Source organism: Humulus lupulus, chromosome 1 (genome assembly GCF_963169125.1).
Source record: "Humulus lupulus chromosome 1, drHumLupu1.1, whole genome shotgun sequence".
Taxonomy (NCBI): Eukaryota; Viridiplantae; Streptophyta; class Magnoliopsida; order Rosales; family Cannabaceae; genus Humulus; species Humulus lupulus.
The window spans coordinates 201,560,971-201,574,802 of NC_084793.1; the positions used below are offsets into that span (position 1 = coordinate 201,560,971).

The following is a 13,832-nucleotide window of genomic DNA, read 5'->3' on the forward strand; positions in this document are numbered from 1 at the left end:
GACTGAGAAAGATCCTGGAGAGGATCCTGAGGATGATCCTAAGGAGGATTCTGAGGAAGATCCTGAGGAGGACCCGGAGGAAGATCCTGAGGAGGATCATGAGGAGGGCTCGGATATGGCCACCGACAGCGACACAGAGTAGGTGCTAGGGGCTACATAGGTGTTTGAAACCCACCTACTATTGAAATATGTACCTACCTTGTATATAGTTAAGAAAATAAGTAACAGGTCTAGCAGGATATAAGTCCGTCTCTTAGGGCTAATTTTGTAAATCCCTTAGATTGGCCAATCTGAACATAGAACGTTGTTGTATATAGTATAAGTTATGAAATAAAGTTGCTAACTTTTGTTAAAAAGTGTTGATTGCTTGTTGTGCTTGATATGTTTGGTGTGCTTAATTAGGTTAATTAACTATTTGTGTTGATATTAACTTCTTGTCCTTATGCGCTTAGGAGCTTTTTGATTTGAAATCAAACAAATGGCAAGGACAAGAGCTCAAAGAGGAATGGGTGTTGCTGGCTGAGGTCAGAACGTGCCTGCCGCTAGAGCTCCAAACCAAGCTGCTAGAGTTTGCGAGATAGCCGAGCAGATAAATAATCTGCAAAGGATAATGGAGACACAGGGAGCCTAAATTGAAAGAGGGCAAAAGAGACAGGAGGACGCTGATGCCCTCAAAACTGAAAGATTTAACACCCTTTTGGGACGACTCCCCATGCCACCTAATAATGCTCAGAACAACGAAATACCATCTGAAAACAATGAAGAACAGAACCCTGGCTCGCAGGTTGTCATTGAGCAATCGGTATTGCCAGTAGAAGCACTAAGAACTTCCCGAGCAAAACCTATATCAGAAAGGTTCAACAACCAGAATCCACCTATATTTGAGGGGAGCAGTGACCCATCAATGGCAGAGGAATGGATCAGTATTTTAGAAAGGATCTTCAACTTCATTGGAACTACCGAGAGAGAAGGTAGTTTATGCGACCTATATGTTGAAAAAATATGCCCGCATCTGGTGGGACGCTGCCAAGAAAAGGTATAATGTTGCCGAGATGGAATTACTAGAGTTCTTGACCTTGTTCAATGGCAAGTACTTTAGTAAGGCAGTGATCGAGCACAAAGTGAATGAGTTCACTAATCAGAAGCAGGGAACGTTGAGTGTGCAGGACTACGTTTGAAAATTGGATCAGCTGTCTAGGTTCGTGAAGAACCAGGTGAACACTAAAGAGAATAAGACCTGGAGTTTTATGAAGGGCCTGCGCAGAGACATTTCCAGGTTTGTAGACACTGGTAGAACTAACCCAGAGATGTATGCTAAAGCTGTGGAGCGGGCTCTTTGCCAAGAGTCTTGGGCCGAGTCATATACGCCAGAACCACAGAAGAACGAAGATAGGAGGTACACTCCCAACAACCTTGGACAGTTTCAGGCCAATCAGAATGGCCCAAGGGGAAATTTCAACCCGAGGTTCGGCCAGAACTCGAGGCAAACAAACAATCAAAGAGGCACAAGGTCAATTTTTGGGGGAAATAACAAAAGAAAAGGGGGACCTCCCAATCAGGCAATGGCTAGTCCCAACAAATAGCCGAGACGTGAGTTTGAACAATGGCCACTGTGCAACAAGTGTAACCGACACCATTGGGGTGAGTGTGGGGTATGTTATAACAGTGGAAAGTTAGAGCTCTTTGCTAAAGAATTCCAAATTCCAGCCAAAGGCAACAGAAATGACCAACAGAAATAAATTGGAGCTCCGCCTCGAGTTTATGCGCTTATACAAAGAGACAAGGGAGATGGACCATCTGATATGGTGTCTGGTTAGAATTCTATCGCTCAAACCTCGGCATATGCATTAATGGATACTGGTGCATCTCATTCTTTTGTATCTACATCCTTTGTGCAAAAATTAAATAGAAAGCCTGAGCCTATGCATGTTATATGTGGGGTATCCTTGCCTTCGGGAGAGGATATGCTAGTGCGGACATGGGTTAGAGTCGTACCGGTTTGGGTTAAAGGTCGTGATCTGACGGTGGATCTTTTAGTCTTGGACCTACATGAATACAATGTCATATTTGGGATGGATTTGTTAACCAGATATGGAGCTGTTATCAATTGCAAGCGCATAATAGTGGTCTTCACCCTAGTGGGAGAAGAACCATTCGAGTTCAAGGGTACATCAAGAGAAAAGAAGTGCCCCATCATTTATGTGATGAAGGCAAGAAAAATGTTGAGTGACGGATGCATCCGTTTTTTGGCAAACATAGTGGATAAGGATAAAAAGATGGGTCAACAATCTTCTGAGGTACCAGTTGTGTGCAAGTTTCCCGACGTATTTCCTGAAGATCTCCCAGGGATTCCACCAGACCGAGATATCGTGTTTGAGATAGAGCTAATTCCATGAGCTGCAGCGATCTCAAAGACTCCTTATAGGATGGCGCCAGCTGAACTCAAGGAGTTATAATCGCAACTGCAAGAGTTACTGGACAAGAAGTTCATAAGGCCAAGCCATTCTCCATGGGGAGCCCCAATCTTATTCGTGAAGAAGAAAGACGACTTGATGAGAATGTGCATTGACTATCGGGAGCTAAACAAAGTGACGATCAAGAATCGATATCCATTGCCCAGGATCAACGATTTTTTCGATCAACTATAAGGAGCGTCAGTATTTTCCAAAATAGACCTGTGATCAGGCTATCATCAGCTCAAGGTTAAGGAGACGGATATACCAAATACAGCCTTCAGAACACGCTACGGTCATTATGATTTCTTAGTGATGTCCTTTGGACTAACCAATGCGCCTGCAACATTCATGGATCTCATGAACCGCGTATTTCAAGAGTATTTAGATAAGTTCATCGTCGTGTTCATTGATGATATTCTAATATACTAAAAAAAGCCAAGAAGAGCATGCAACACATCTGGGATTGGTCCTTCAGCATTTGCAAGATGAAAAGCTTTACGCTAAGTTTTCAAAATGTGAAATCTAGCTAGAGAAAGTTAGTTTTCTGGGGTACATAGTGTCGGGAGGCGGAATTTCGGTAGATCCTGCCAAGATAGAAGCTGTTAAGCAGTGGAAACATCCAAAAAATGCTCATGAGGTTAGAAGTTTTCTTGGGTTAGCGAGATATTACTAATGATTTGTTGAAGGATTTTCCAAAATAGCCGCACCAATGACTGCCCTCACCCGAAAAAACATCATGTATGAATGGACTAACAAGTGCGAGAAGAGTTTTCAGGAGCTGAAAATGAGATGACTGCCCCAGTACTGACAATCCCTAATGGCACAGAGGGATATACTATTTATAGTGATACCTCAGGCTGAGGGTTGGGAGAAGTGGTGATGCAACATGGAAAAGTAATTTCTTATGCTTCTCGACAACTAAAAATTTACGAGAAGAACTATCCAACTCATGACCTGGAGCTGGCAGTGGTGGTTTTCGCACTGAAAATTTGGAGGCACTACCTGTACGGGATACACTGCAACCTCTCCACTGATCACAAAAGCCTGAATTATTTCTTCACTCATAAGGAATTGAATATGAGACAACGTCGATGGTTGGAGTTTTTCAACGACTACAACTATGACATTCTGTACCTCTCGGGAAAAGCAAACAAGGTGGCAGATGCTTTAAGTCGACAACCAAGTGCTTACGTGATGACAGTGAAAGAGATTTTGCTGCAGTTACGAGCCGATCTTGCTACCTTGGATTTAGAGATAGTAGTCGGTCAATTGGCTAACCTCTCTATCGAGCCTACTATTATGAAAGCTATAAAAGGCGGGCAGTTAGTCGATCCTTGAGTTCAAGGATTGATGTACGAAGTGAGGGACGAGGGGCGACTAGGATTCCATATCTTTGAAGATGGAGTATTGGGGTTCAAGGGTAGAATATGTGTTCCGGACGATGGAGAGATCAAGAAGCAGATATTTTTTTAGGGACATAATGCTTCTTATGCCATGCATCCGGGTACCACGAAAATGTACCAAGACTTGAAAAAGTACTTTTGGTGGCCTAGGATGAAAAAGGAGACGTCAGAATATGTGGCACACTGCTTGACCTATCAGTAGACAAAGGCCGAGCATCAACGGCCAGCCGGATTGTTGCAATCCTTAGAAATTTCGGAATGGAAGTGGGAGATGGCCACTATGGACTTTGTCACAGATCTACCAACCACTCCCAAGGGGCATGATGTCATTTGGGTTATTGTAGATAGGCTGACTAAGTCTGCTCATTTCTTGCCGATCAAGGTAACTTATGGGGCACATAAGTTAACATGTATTTACATTGCAGAAATAATGAGACTGCATGGTGTACCTAACTCCATCGTATCAGAACACGACAGGCATTTTACCTCGACATTCTGGGATAGACCAAATGGTGTTGGGTACTAAATTGAAGTTTAGCACTTCTTTCCACCCACAAACAGATGATAAACGAGTTTTAGACTCGTTTATCTATGTGTTTTTAGGTAGAGTATTAGGTGTTTAGTTTTGTTTTGTTCTATTTTATGCTTTTTTTGTGTGTTTTCAGGTGTCGAAGAGCTTAGGTGAGTTGGGTGTCGAAACATGGTGGAAAAACCAACAAAAGGACAAAAATTGGTGGAAAGCAGTGTTTCGGAGCACTTTCTGCAACCGCAACAATATGATTCTGCGGCCATAATTCCAGAAAAGTTGGGCATTTCTAGGGTATTCCTGCGACCGCATGAATGCTATCCTGCGACCATATGATATGTCTAGAAATGTGAAAAACATAGATTTTTAATGAAGGGTGTTTTTGGTCATTTCATGTTTAGGAGAAACGCTAATCAGATTTAAATCATGATTTTGGAGAGGAAAAGAGGCACTTTTTGCAAACCTAGACTGGAGAAGAGGATTGGGATCACTTTGGAGAAGAGCTTCGATCGGCGTGGAGTTCTTTTCTTTTTTATCTTTACTTTATGTTAATGTCTTTTTTATGGATTTCTTAATGATGAACATGAACTAATTTTGTTTTATAGGATTTTTAATGTAATCACTTGGATCTTTGTTATTTCTATGAGGATTTCATGATTCTTTCTTCATTTCTATTCTAAATTATTTGATCTGTTCTTAATGCTTGTGAATGCTTGATCACCATTTGCATGATTTATGATTTTGATTCGAAATCTAAAAAGTGAAAATTGATTATGCTATGATTGAATAATCACAATTTTCATATTGGATGAAAATACCTATATGAATTGTGTAGTTTTAGGATTATTGTTCTCAATGCCTTTTATGTGTTGGAATTTATCACAAGAATGTAGAAAATTCACATGTAAATTGAGTTCTTTGTTTCTTGAAAAAGAGTAAGAATCATTTTTGTTAATCCACTATTAGTTTAGGAAGAAGAATTGTGAAGTCTGATTAGCAAAATAATAAAGTGAAAAGTTGATGAAATTAAAATCCCTAGTTCTTTATTTTTGAATTTTTTACAATTATTTGTTTTCTTTCATAGTGTTATTTTATGTTTATTGCTTTTGTTATTTTAATATTTTTGGAACCAATTTATTGTTGACCAAATAGAAATAGAAATAGAAAATTAATTTGTTGGTAATTAGTAAATCAATCTCCGTGGGAACACTCTTTATTTATCATTGTATTACTTGTGTCGATTACGTATACTTGCGTATCAATTTTACACAACAAGTTTTTGGAGCTGTTGCCGGGGATTGATTTTTATTAATATCAATACAATTAATTTTTATTCTAATCTGGTGTTTCTGTGTTAATTGTCTCAAACTATTGTGTTTGAGAATCTTAATTTCAGGTGCCAATTGGTATATGCGACGTAGAGGGACTGACAATCTTTTGCCCATTAATACTGAAATTGAGAGGACTTGCAGACAGAATAGAAAGCGAAAACGGTTAGCAGAGATGGCCCAACATCAGGGCAATGTGTTGAATGGGGACGCTGCTGAGTCAGCAGTTCGAACACTTAGAGACTATTAACTCCCCACTGTTACTAGAGTACAATCATGCATCCAACCACCGACAGTTGCAACAAATAATTTTGAAATTAAGATGGCGATTCTGCAAATGGTCCAGTCTCCTGTCCAATGTGGTGGTCTCCCTACCGAGGATCCCAATACACACATAGCCAATTTCATGGAGCTGTGTTGAACTTTTAAATATAATGGGGTCACCGATGATGCTATTAGACTGAGATTGTTTCTGTTCTCACTGCAGGATAGAGCTAAAAGTTGGTTAAACTTTCTTCAAGCCAATTCAATTACTACATGGGAGGCATTAGCTCTGAAATTTCTTGCTAAATTTTTCCCTCCATCCAAGGCTGCAAAGTTAAGAGGGGAAATTAATAACTTCTCTCAATTTGATGGAGAGTCTCTTTATGATGCATGGGAGAGGTTTAAGGAGCTTTTGAGGAAGTGTCCTCATCATGGGATTGAAAAATGGATGCTAGTCCATAATTTTTTACAACAGTTTGTGTGGCACGACTCGCACCATTATTGACGTTGTAGCAGGTGGTGCTTTCATGAGCAAGAGTGCTAATGAGGCTTATGAATTGCTTGAAGAAATGGCCATGAATAACTATCAGTGGCCTAGTGAACGGGATAGAAATAAGAAGGTAGCTGGTATGCATGAGTTGGATGCTATTACCGCTCTCACTGCTCAGGTTCAATCATTGACCAAGCAATTGCAAAAAAATTCTATGGCCACTCAAGTCATGCAAATCCAAGCGGTATGTCATAATTGTGGCGGTTCTCACCCATTTGAGCAGTGCATGGTAGTTGAGATGAACAACTCCATGCTAATGGAACAGGTGAATATGATGGAAAATTTCAATAGGCAAGCTAATTATCCCTTCTGCAACCCATTCAACCAAGGGTGGAGAAATCAGCCTAATTTTGCATGGAGAAATAATCAGGGTCCTCAACAAATTCAACAGCCTATGCTTCAAGCTGCACCTCAGGCATCGTTACAACCATCGGTACTACCTGTTTCTCAATAGAAGACAAATGAGTTACAAGCTGCACTGTTAACTCTGACTAACTCTCAATCTAAATTTATGACACAAACTCGCTCATCCACCAGGAATCTTGAGATGAAAGTTGGTCAGTTGGCAAATATGTTACAAAGTAGGCCTCGAGGAAATTTTCCAAGTAATATAGAGGTGAATCCTAAAGAGTAGTGCAATGTAATCTCTTTGAGGAGTGGGACGAAGTTGGAAGAGCCAGTCAAGAAGTCTATACCTACACCAAAAGTTGAAGTTGAGAATGAGGGTAAGGTAGAAGAAGAGGTTATTGATGACCTTAAGAAGAAGCAGTCACCAGTGAGTTATGAGCACCACATCAAGATTCCATATCCTCAGCGACTTCAAAAGAAGACACTTGACAAGCAGTTTTCGAAGTTTCTAGACATTTTTCAAAAACTTCACATTAACATACCTTTTGCCGAGGCACTTGAACAAATGCCAAGCTATGTGAAGTTTATGAAGGAAATCTTGTCAAAGAAAAAGAAGTTGGAGGATTATGAGACAGTGGCACTTACTGAGGAGTGCAATGCTATTTTACAGAAGAAACATCCTCCCAAGCTTAAAGATCTGGGTAGTTTCACGATTCCTTGCTCAATAGGAGATACTGTTATGACCAAGGCCTTATGTAATTCAGGGGCTAGTGTAAATTTAATGCCCTTATCTATTTTTCGGAAACTGAAATTGGGAGAAGCTCGCCCCACTACTGTGTCCTTAAAAATGGCAAACCGCTCTGTTAAGCAACCTCGTGGAGTAATTGAAGATGTCTTGGTTAAGGTTGGTAACTTTATCTTCCCTGCTGATTTTATTATTCTAGATATGGAGGAAGATGCAAACAATCCTATTATTTTTGGAAGAGCATTCTTAGCCACAGGGAGAACACTAATTGATGTACAAAAGGGGGAGTTGAAGCTGCGAGTCCAAAACGAAGATGTAACATTTAATGTGTTTGCAGCAACTGATATTCCAACTAGTTGTAGGGTGGATGTGGTATGTAGTGGTGGTAGTAATTTGGAAACCACCAAGAGAAAAACCAATGCTGAAATTGGTAGTCGAGCAGTTCATCATTGTTTAAAACGATTTTATAGTGGGAAGGCTCGAAGGCTACACGAGCGGTGGAAGGCTCTGACGATTAGTAACATCAAAAGACGAGTTTTTGCTTATGACACTATGGCTCTAAAGGATGAGCATGGTGGACTTGACCCGAGTTGAAGTTTAATGAAGGAAGTGAGTGTCCAGCTGGAGACGTTAAATAAAGCTTCATTGGGAGGCATCCCAAGTTCATTTAAATTTCTTTAAGTTCATTAAGTTTTTAAGTTATTTTAGAGACAATTTTTATTTTTTTAGTTAGTTTTTGTTTAATTTTAATTTTCCTGTAAATATTGTTGATTATGGAATCGTGAAATACGTGAAAAAATTGAAAAATGATGAAAAAAATAAGAAAGAAAGAAATTGTGGTTTGTGGAACAAACCTGCGACTGCAGGAACCACTTCCTGCAGCCGCAACTCCAGTGGTCTAGGCATATTGGTCAGCTTTGTACGACAGCATCAGGTACCCTGCGACCGCACGCAACGCCATTGAAAAATCGCCTAGGGGTTCAATCCTGTGATCGCAGGATCACGTTTAAAAAAAATAAAAATAAAAGCGCAGAACCAAATGCCTACAACCAAGCCTTCGCCACTCATTTTGGCATTAACACTAGTCGATTTCCACCATATCCACAAAAACCTAACAATTGGTATCCTCCACCTGAAGGGGATGACGAGGCAGGTAAGTTCCTTTCCTTAGCTTTTATTTAAACATTGGGGACAATGTTTTTTTTAAGTTTGGGGAAGGTGGTTTTATTTTAGTTATTTGTGTCAGGTTAGTTGAGTCAAGTTTCTGTTTAGTTTGGTGTTTTGTTAAATTGTGTTTGGTTTTATTTGTTAATTGTGTTGCGTGTTAGGGTATCTAAAGAGTCTGTCGAATCAAGATAACAATGATTAGCCGATGAGAATATGCGAATGACATGTAATATAATTCGAGATAAATATATTTGATTGTAAAAAAAATCTGTGTGCTTGGTTTGACCACTTCTTTGGGTTACTTTAATTCATTGTAAAACTTAATATTTGATCATGATTTGTAAATTCTTGCATTTAAATGTATTTACACTTGCTAAATTTTGAATGTGGAAAGAATGTATGAACAATTCTAGAACTTGCTTGCTTACTATTTGAGGCAAAATCATAGACAATGCATGTTTATGAAAATGATTTAGGCAATTTTTTTTTTTTTGGAATGTTTGAGCCTTTCAAGCCAACCTTGATTAATTTATCATTAGTTACCCTTTTTGAGCCTAAAAGTATAACTTTTTATTGTTAACCCTAAATGAACACTTTATTATTTTTCATTCCCTTGATTTATACCATGAGCATATAAATATATAAATGGGAATTGATTTGTAATGGGTGTTATTTTGTGACTTGGTTGTGACAATAGGAAAATAAAAGAAAAGATTGAGAGAAAAATGCAAAAAAAAAAAAAAAAAAATTGAGATTGAAAATAAACTACACTTCTTATGTTTGTTCACATTGAAAAACAAAAGTTTGGGGAAGTGTAGTTAAATAAAAATAAAAAAATAAAAAAAAGATATATCTAGTGTGAATTTTTCTCAATCTTGGAAAATAAAGGGAAATTTGGGGTTGTTTGGATTACAATGTGGATATTAGGTTTGGTTTGTTTGGATTATATGCTTATGGTATATTTGAGCCAAAATGACTATCTTATCTACCGTTACCTAAGCCTCTCAATACAAGCTTTAAAAGACCTTTTGATTCTTGAACATGCATTGATTTATATTAGTGGAGAATAATAAGTTAGCAAGCATATGAAAATATGGGATTTGATGGATTGATGGTGAGAATTCGGCGTGTATAAATTATTTTAAATGTATGTTATTTACTATTCATGGTTGAGTAGACAGAAATGATCAATGGGTTAGGGTAAGTTGAAAATCTAGATTACTTGTCAGTTATTTTTCGAGAATTATATATGCTTGTCATTCATTAATTTTGAGGCTTAAAAATTGTGGTTATTTTGATTCATTTGTTTAGTGTCTGTATTTATTTGTTTAGTTTGTCTTGAGTCTTGTTTTCTTTGCTCGAGGGCGAGCAAATGTTAAGTTTGGGGAAGTTTGATAAACGAGTTTTAGACTCGTTTATCTATGTGTATTTAGGACACACAAAGATTTTAGGACTCGCAACGCGAGTCCTAAAAGGTCCAGAAGTTGTTTTTAGGACTCGCATATATGTGAGTGTCCTAAAAAAGTGTCCTAAAAACCCTTTTTTGTAGTAGTGCATATTGGATGAAAATACCTATATGAATTGTGTAGTTTTAGGGTTATTGTGTTCAATGCCTTTTATGTGTTGGAATTTATCACAGGAATGTAGAAAATTCACATGTAAATTGAGTTCTTTGTTTCTTGAAAAAGAGTAAGAATTGTTTTTGTTAATCCGCTGTTAGTTTAAGAAGAAGAATTGTGAAGTCTGATTAGAAAAATAATAAAGTGAAAAGTTGATGAAATTAAAATCCCTAGTTCTTTATTTTTGAAGTTTTTACAATTATTTTCTTTCTTTCATAGTGTTATTTTATGCTTATTGCTTTTGTTATTTTAGTATTTTTGGAACCAATTTATTGTTGACCAAATAGAAATAGAAAATAATTTGTTGGTAATTAGCAAATCAATCTCTGTGGGAACAATCTTTCTTTATCATTGTATTACTTGTGTTGATTATGTATACTTGCGTATCAATTTTACACAACAAAAGACGGTCAAAGTGAACAAACAATTCAGACCCTGGAAGATATGCTAAGAGCCTGCGTGCTCGACTTTCAAGGGTCATGGAATGAGAAGCTTCCACTGATAGAGTTCGCTTACAATAATAACTATCATGATTCCATCAAGATGGCTCCGTATGAGGCTTTGTACGGAAGGAAATGTCGATCACCGATTCATTGGCACGAGACTGGTGAAAGAAAGTTTCTCGGATCGGATGAGGTTGATCAGATTACCGAGGATATCTGACAGATAAGCCAACGCTTGCAAACTTCGGTGGATCGACAACGAAAATATGCCGACCAACGCAGGAGACCCCTGGTGTTTGAGGTTGGTGATAATGTGTTGTTAAAGGTAGCTCCGCTACAAGGGGCTATGCGGTTTGGGAAGAAAGGAAAGCTTAGCCCAAGGTTTGTTGGACCTTTCGAAATCATAGAGAGGATCGGGGAAGTAGCTTATCATTTAGCTCTTCCGCCCGCCCTGTCTAAGGTGGATGACGTGTTTCATGTATCCTTGTTGAGAAAATACATGCACAATCCCTCGCATGTACTCAGCTATGAGCAGCTGAGCATTGATACTCAACTAGTCTATGAGGAGAAGTTGGTGATGATTCTAGACCGAAAGGAAAAAGTGTTGAGGAACAAGATGGTGCCGTTGGTAAATGTGCAGTGGTGTAACCATGGCATTGAAGAGGCAACCTGGGAAACAGAAAACAAGATGAGGGAGTTGTATCCTCATTTGTTTTAAGTTTCAAGGACGAAGCCTCTATAAATTGTAGATATTGTAACGTCCTGCGTTTCGAGTACTTTCAAACAACTCGGGTCAGGATTATTTTCCCCGAGTTAAGAATATTATTTTAAATAATATTATATTTGTTTGGAATTTATTTCCATGCGTTGTTGCTAGCCAAATTATGAATTTTGTGATTTAAAGTCAAGATAAGACTTTCGGTCTTGGACCGACACAAAAACCCTAATCGGGTAAAAATCTCGGAAAATAAAATGAAAAACTATGGCAAATATATTTTGGGCATAAAATACATTCATAAAAATTAAAGTTTGGTAAAAAAAATAATAAACCTAAGAGAAAATAGAAATTTTAGGGCATTTTGTATTAAATGCTTAATTTTACCGAATTGAGGAATTTTATTCCATAAATGGACCTTAGATTAAATTTTATTGTGTGATTAATTAAATTAAATGTGAGAGACATTTAATTTAATTATTATGTGTTAAGTTTTATTATGAGTGAAAAAGGTTATAGAAAGTCAATTTGGATTTTTCTTCTTAAGAAGTATTTATTAACCATTATATATATATAACATAAATAAAAGAAAGTGTGGCCGGCCGGCCATGTGAGGGAAAATATTGGGTAGTCCAAATTATTTTAGTTTTAATCCCCATTTTAAATTAAGGGTTAATAGGCATCAAGTGGATAGTAAAAAAACACTCAAGTGTTTTAAGATATTTAAGAGTTGTCTAAACTCTTCTAACCCTCCCCAAAACCAACCACCTCTCTCATCTTGTTTGAAAATTCTCTCTCAAGTTTTCTCTCCATTTTCAACCTCAAGAACACTAAGAAGGCTAGGAAGCTTAAGCTTTGGTCTAGGAAGGGTTTCCCTAAGGTAAAGTTTAAAAAAACTAGACTTTTGTAAAGTTTCAACCATAGATTTTTCAATAGCTAACTATGTATGTGGTTGGGGGAGTTGGTTAAGGTTTTGAAAGAGTTTTGAAGGATCCAAAGCTAGTAGAAACATCCAAACCTAAAGCAAGAACAACAAGAGATAAATAATTTACTTTTTATGGTTGTTATTGTATGGTTTTTAATTTTAAGCATTATTTTGTATAGTTAATGCTTAAAGTTTCTTATTGGTGATGTAATAAGGCTATGGTGGTTGCTTTATAATTTTTATGATGCTTGTGTGTTGATTTTTGAAAATAGGGACCAAAATCCCTAAGGGTTTTGTTGAAAACCCTAAAACAAAAATACAAGTTTTGAGCTGTGACTTCCAAGGGGTCAAGCATCTACTGTATATTGATTTTGTAAAAGTAAATTTTACTGTAATGTTTTTTAGATTGAGTACATAAAATTGAGCTTTTAAAACACTAAAAAATGTTTAGAAATGAGTGAGTTATGCTATTTCAAAGTTTAGGTAAAAAAATTGTTTTTTCGTATTCTTAATTTCGGGACCAAGTTTGGACATCTACTGTATATGTCAAATGAACCCATTTTTTTCTAAAAATTGGTGGACATATTCTTGGAATAATATAGTATTTCACTGTAAAATTTGGTAACAAAAGACTAAACATTTTGAAAGTTATTAAGTGCCAAAGTTTGGAAAAAAATAAGGACTTGAAAATAAGGTCATTTTTACCTCGTTGTTTGGAAAATATTTTCACCAATAAAAAATGCTCTTTTTTACCTAAGATTTTACAAAAACCTAAATGGCATACCAAAAATGGAATTGGGAAATTTTGGTAACAATTGGGTAAGTAAAATTTAATTTATGAACTAACAAAGTATGTAGTTAAAAATGTGAAAAATGAGGTTTTCACACTTAGTGTAAAAATGGGATTTTGGAACTTAAGGTAAAAAGTAAAATTTTGCTTTTTGCAAGATACAAACTTGGGAAGTCTTGAAAACATATTTTTGACCTAAAATACTACTTTGAGATTAGTGAGAATTATTTTTATTAAAGAATTTTTATTCTTTCTAAAAATAAAAGACTTAATTTATTAATAAGTTAATAAATTAAAAGAGGGTTTAAAACCCTATATTTTGATAAAATAATTAAGTAAATTATTTTTCTAGTAAGTAAACTTGAATAATTGACTTCGGAAAAATTTACTAGTCAAGATAAGAAATTTTTAACGATTTTCCTAATTAAGTTAAAATTAGGCTATTTTCTTAAAACGATTTTTAGAGATTAAAACCTTAAGAAAAATAAAAGGAAAATTAAGAGATTATTTTCTTGAAAAATAATTAAGAAATTGAATTAGTATTTTCTGGATA

The 13,832-nt window shown here is 36.7% G+C and overlaps 1 non-coding gene across 1 annotated transcript; it reads right to left on the bottom strand.

The window, feature by feature from the left end:
- Window positions 1-6,308: 6,308 nt before the first annotated feature.
- On the bottom strand, window positions 6,309-6,415 carry LOC133813734 (small nucleolar RNA R71). Its single transcript, XR_009884736.1, has one exon. It is a non-coding gene; the product is annotated as a small nucleolar RNA R71 (small nucleolar RNA).
- Between the last annotated feature and the right edge of the window lie 7,417 nt (window positions 6,416-13,832).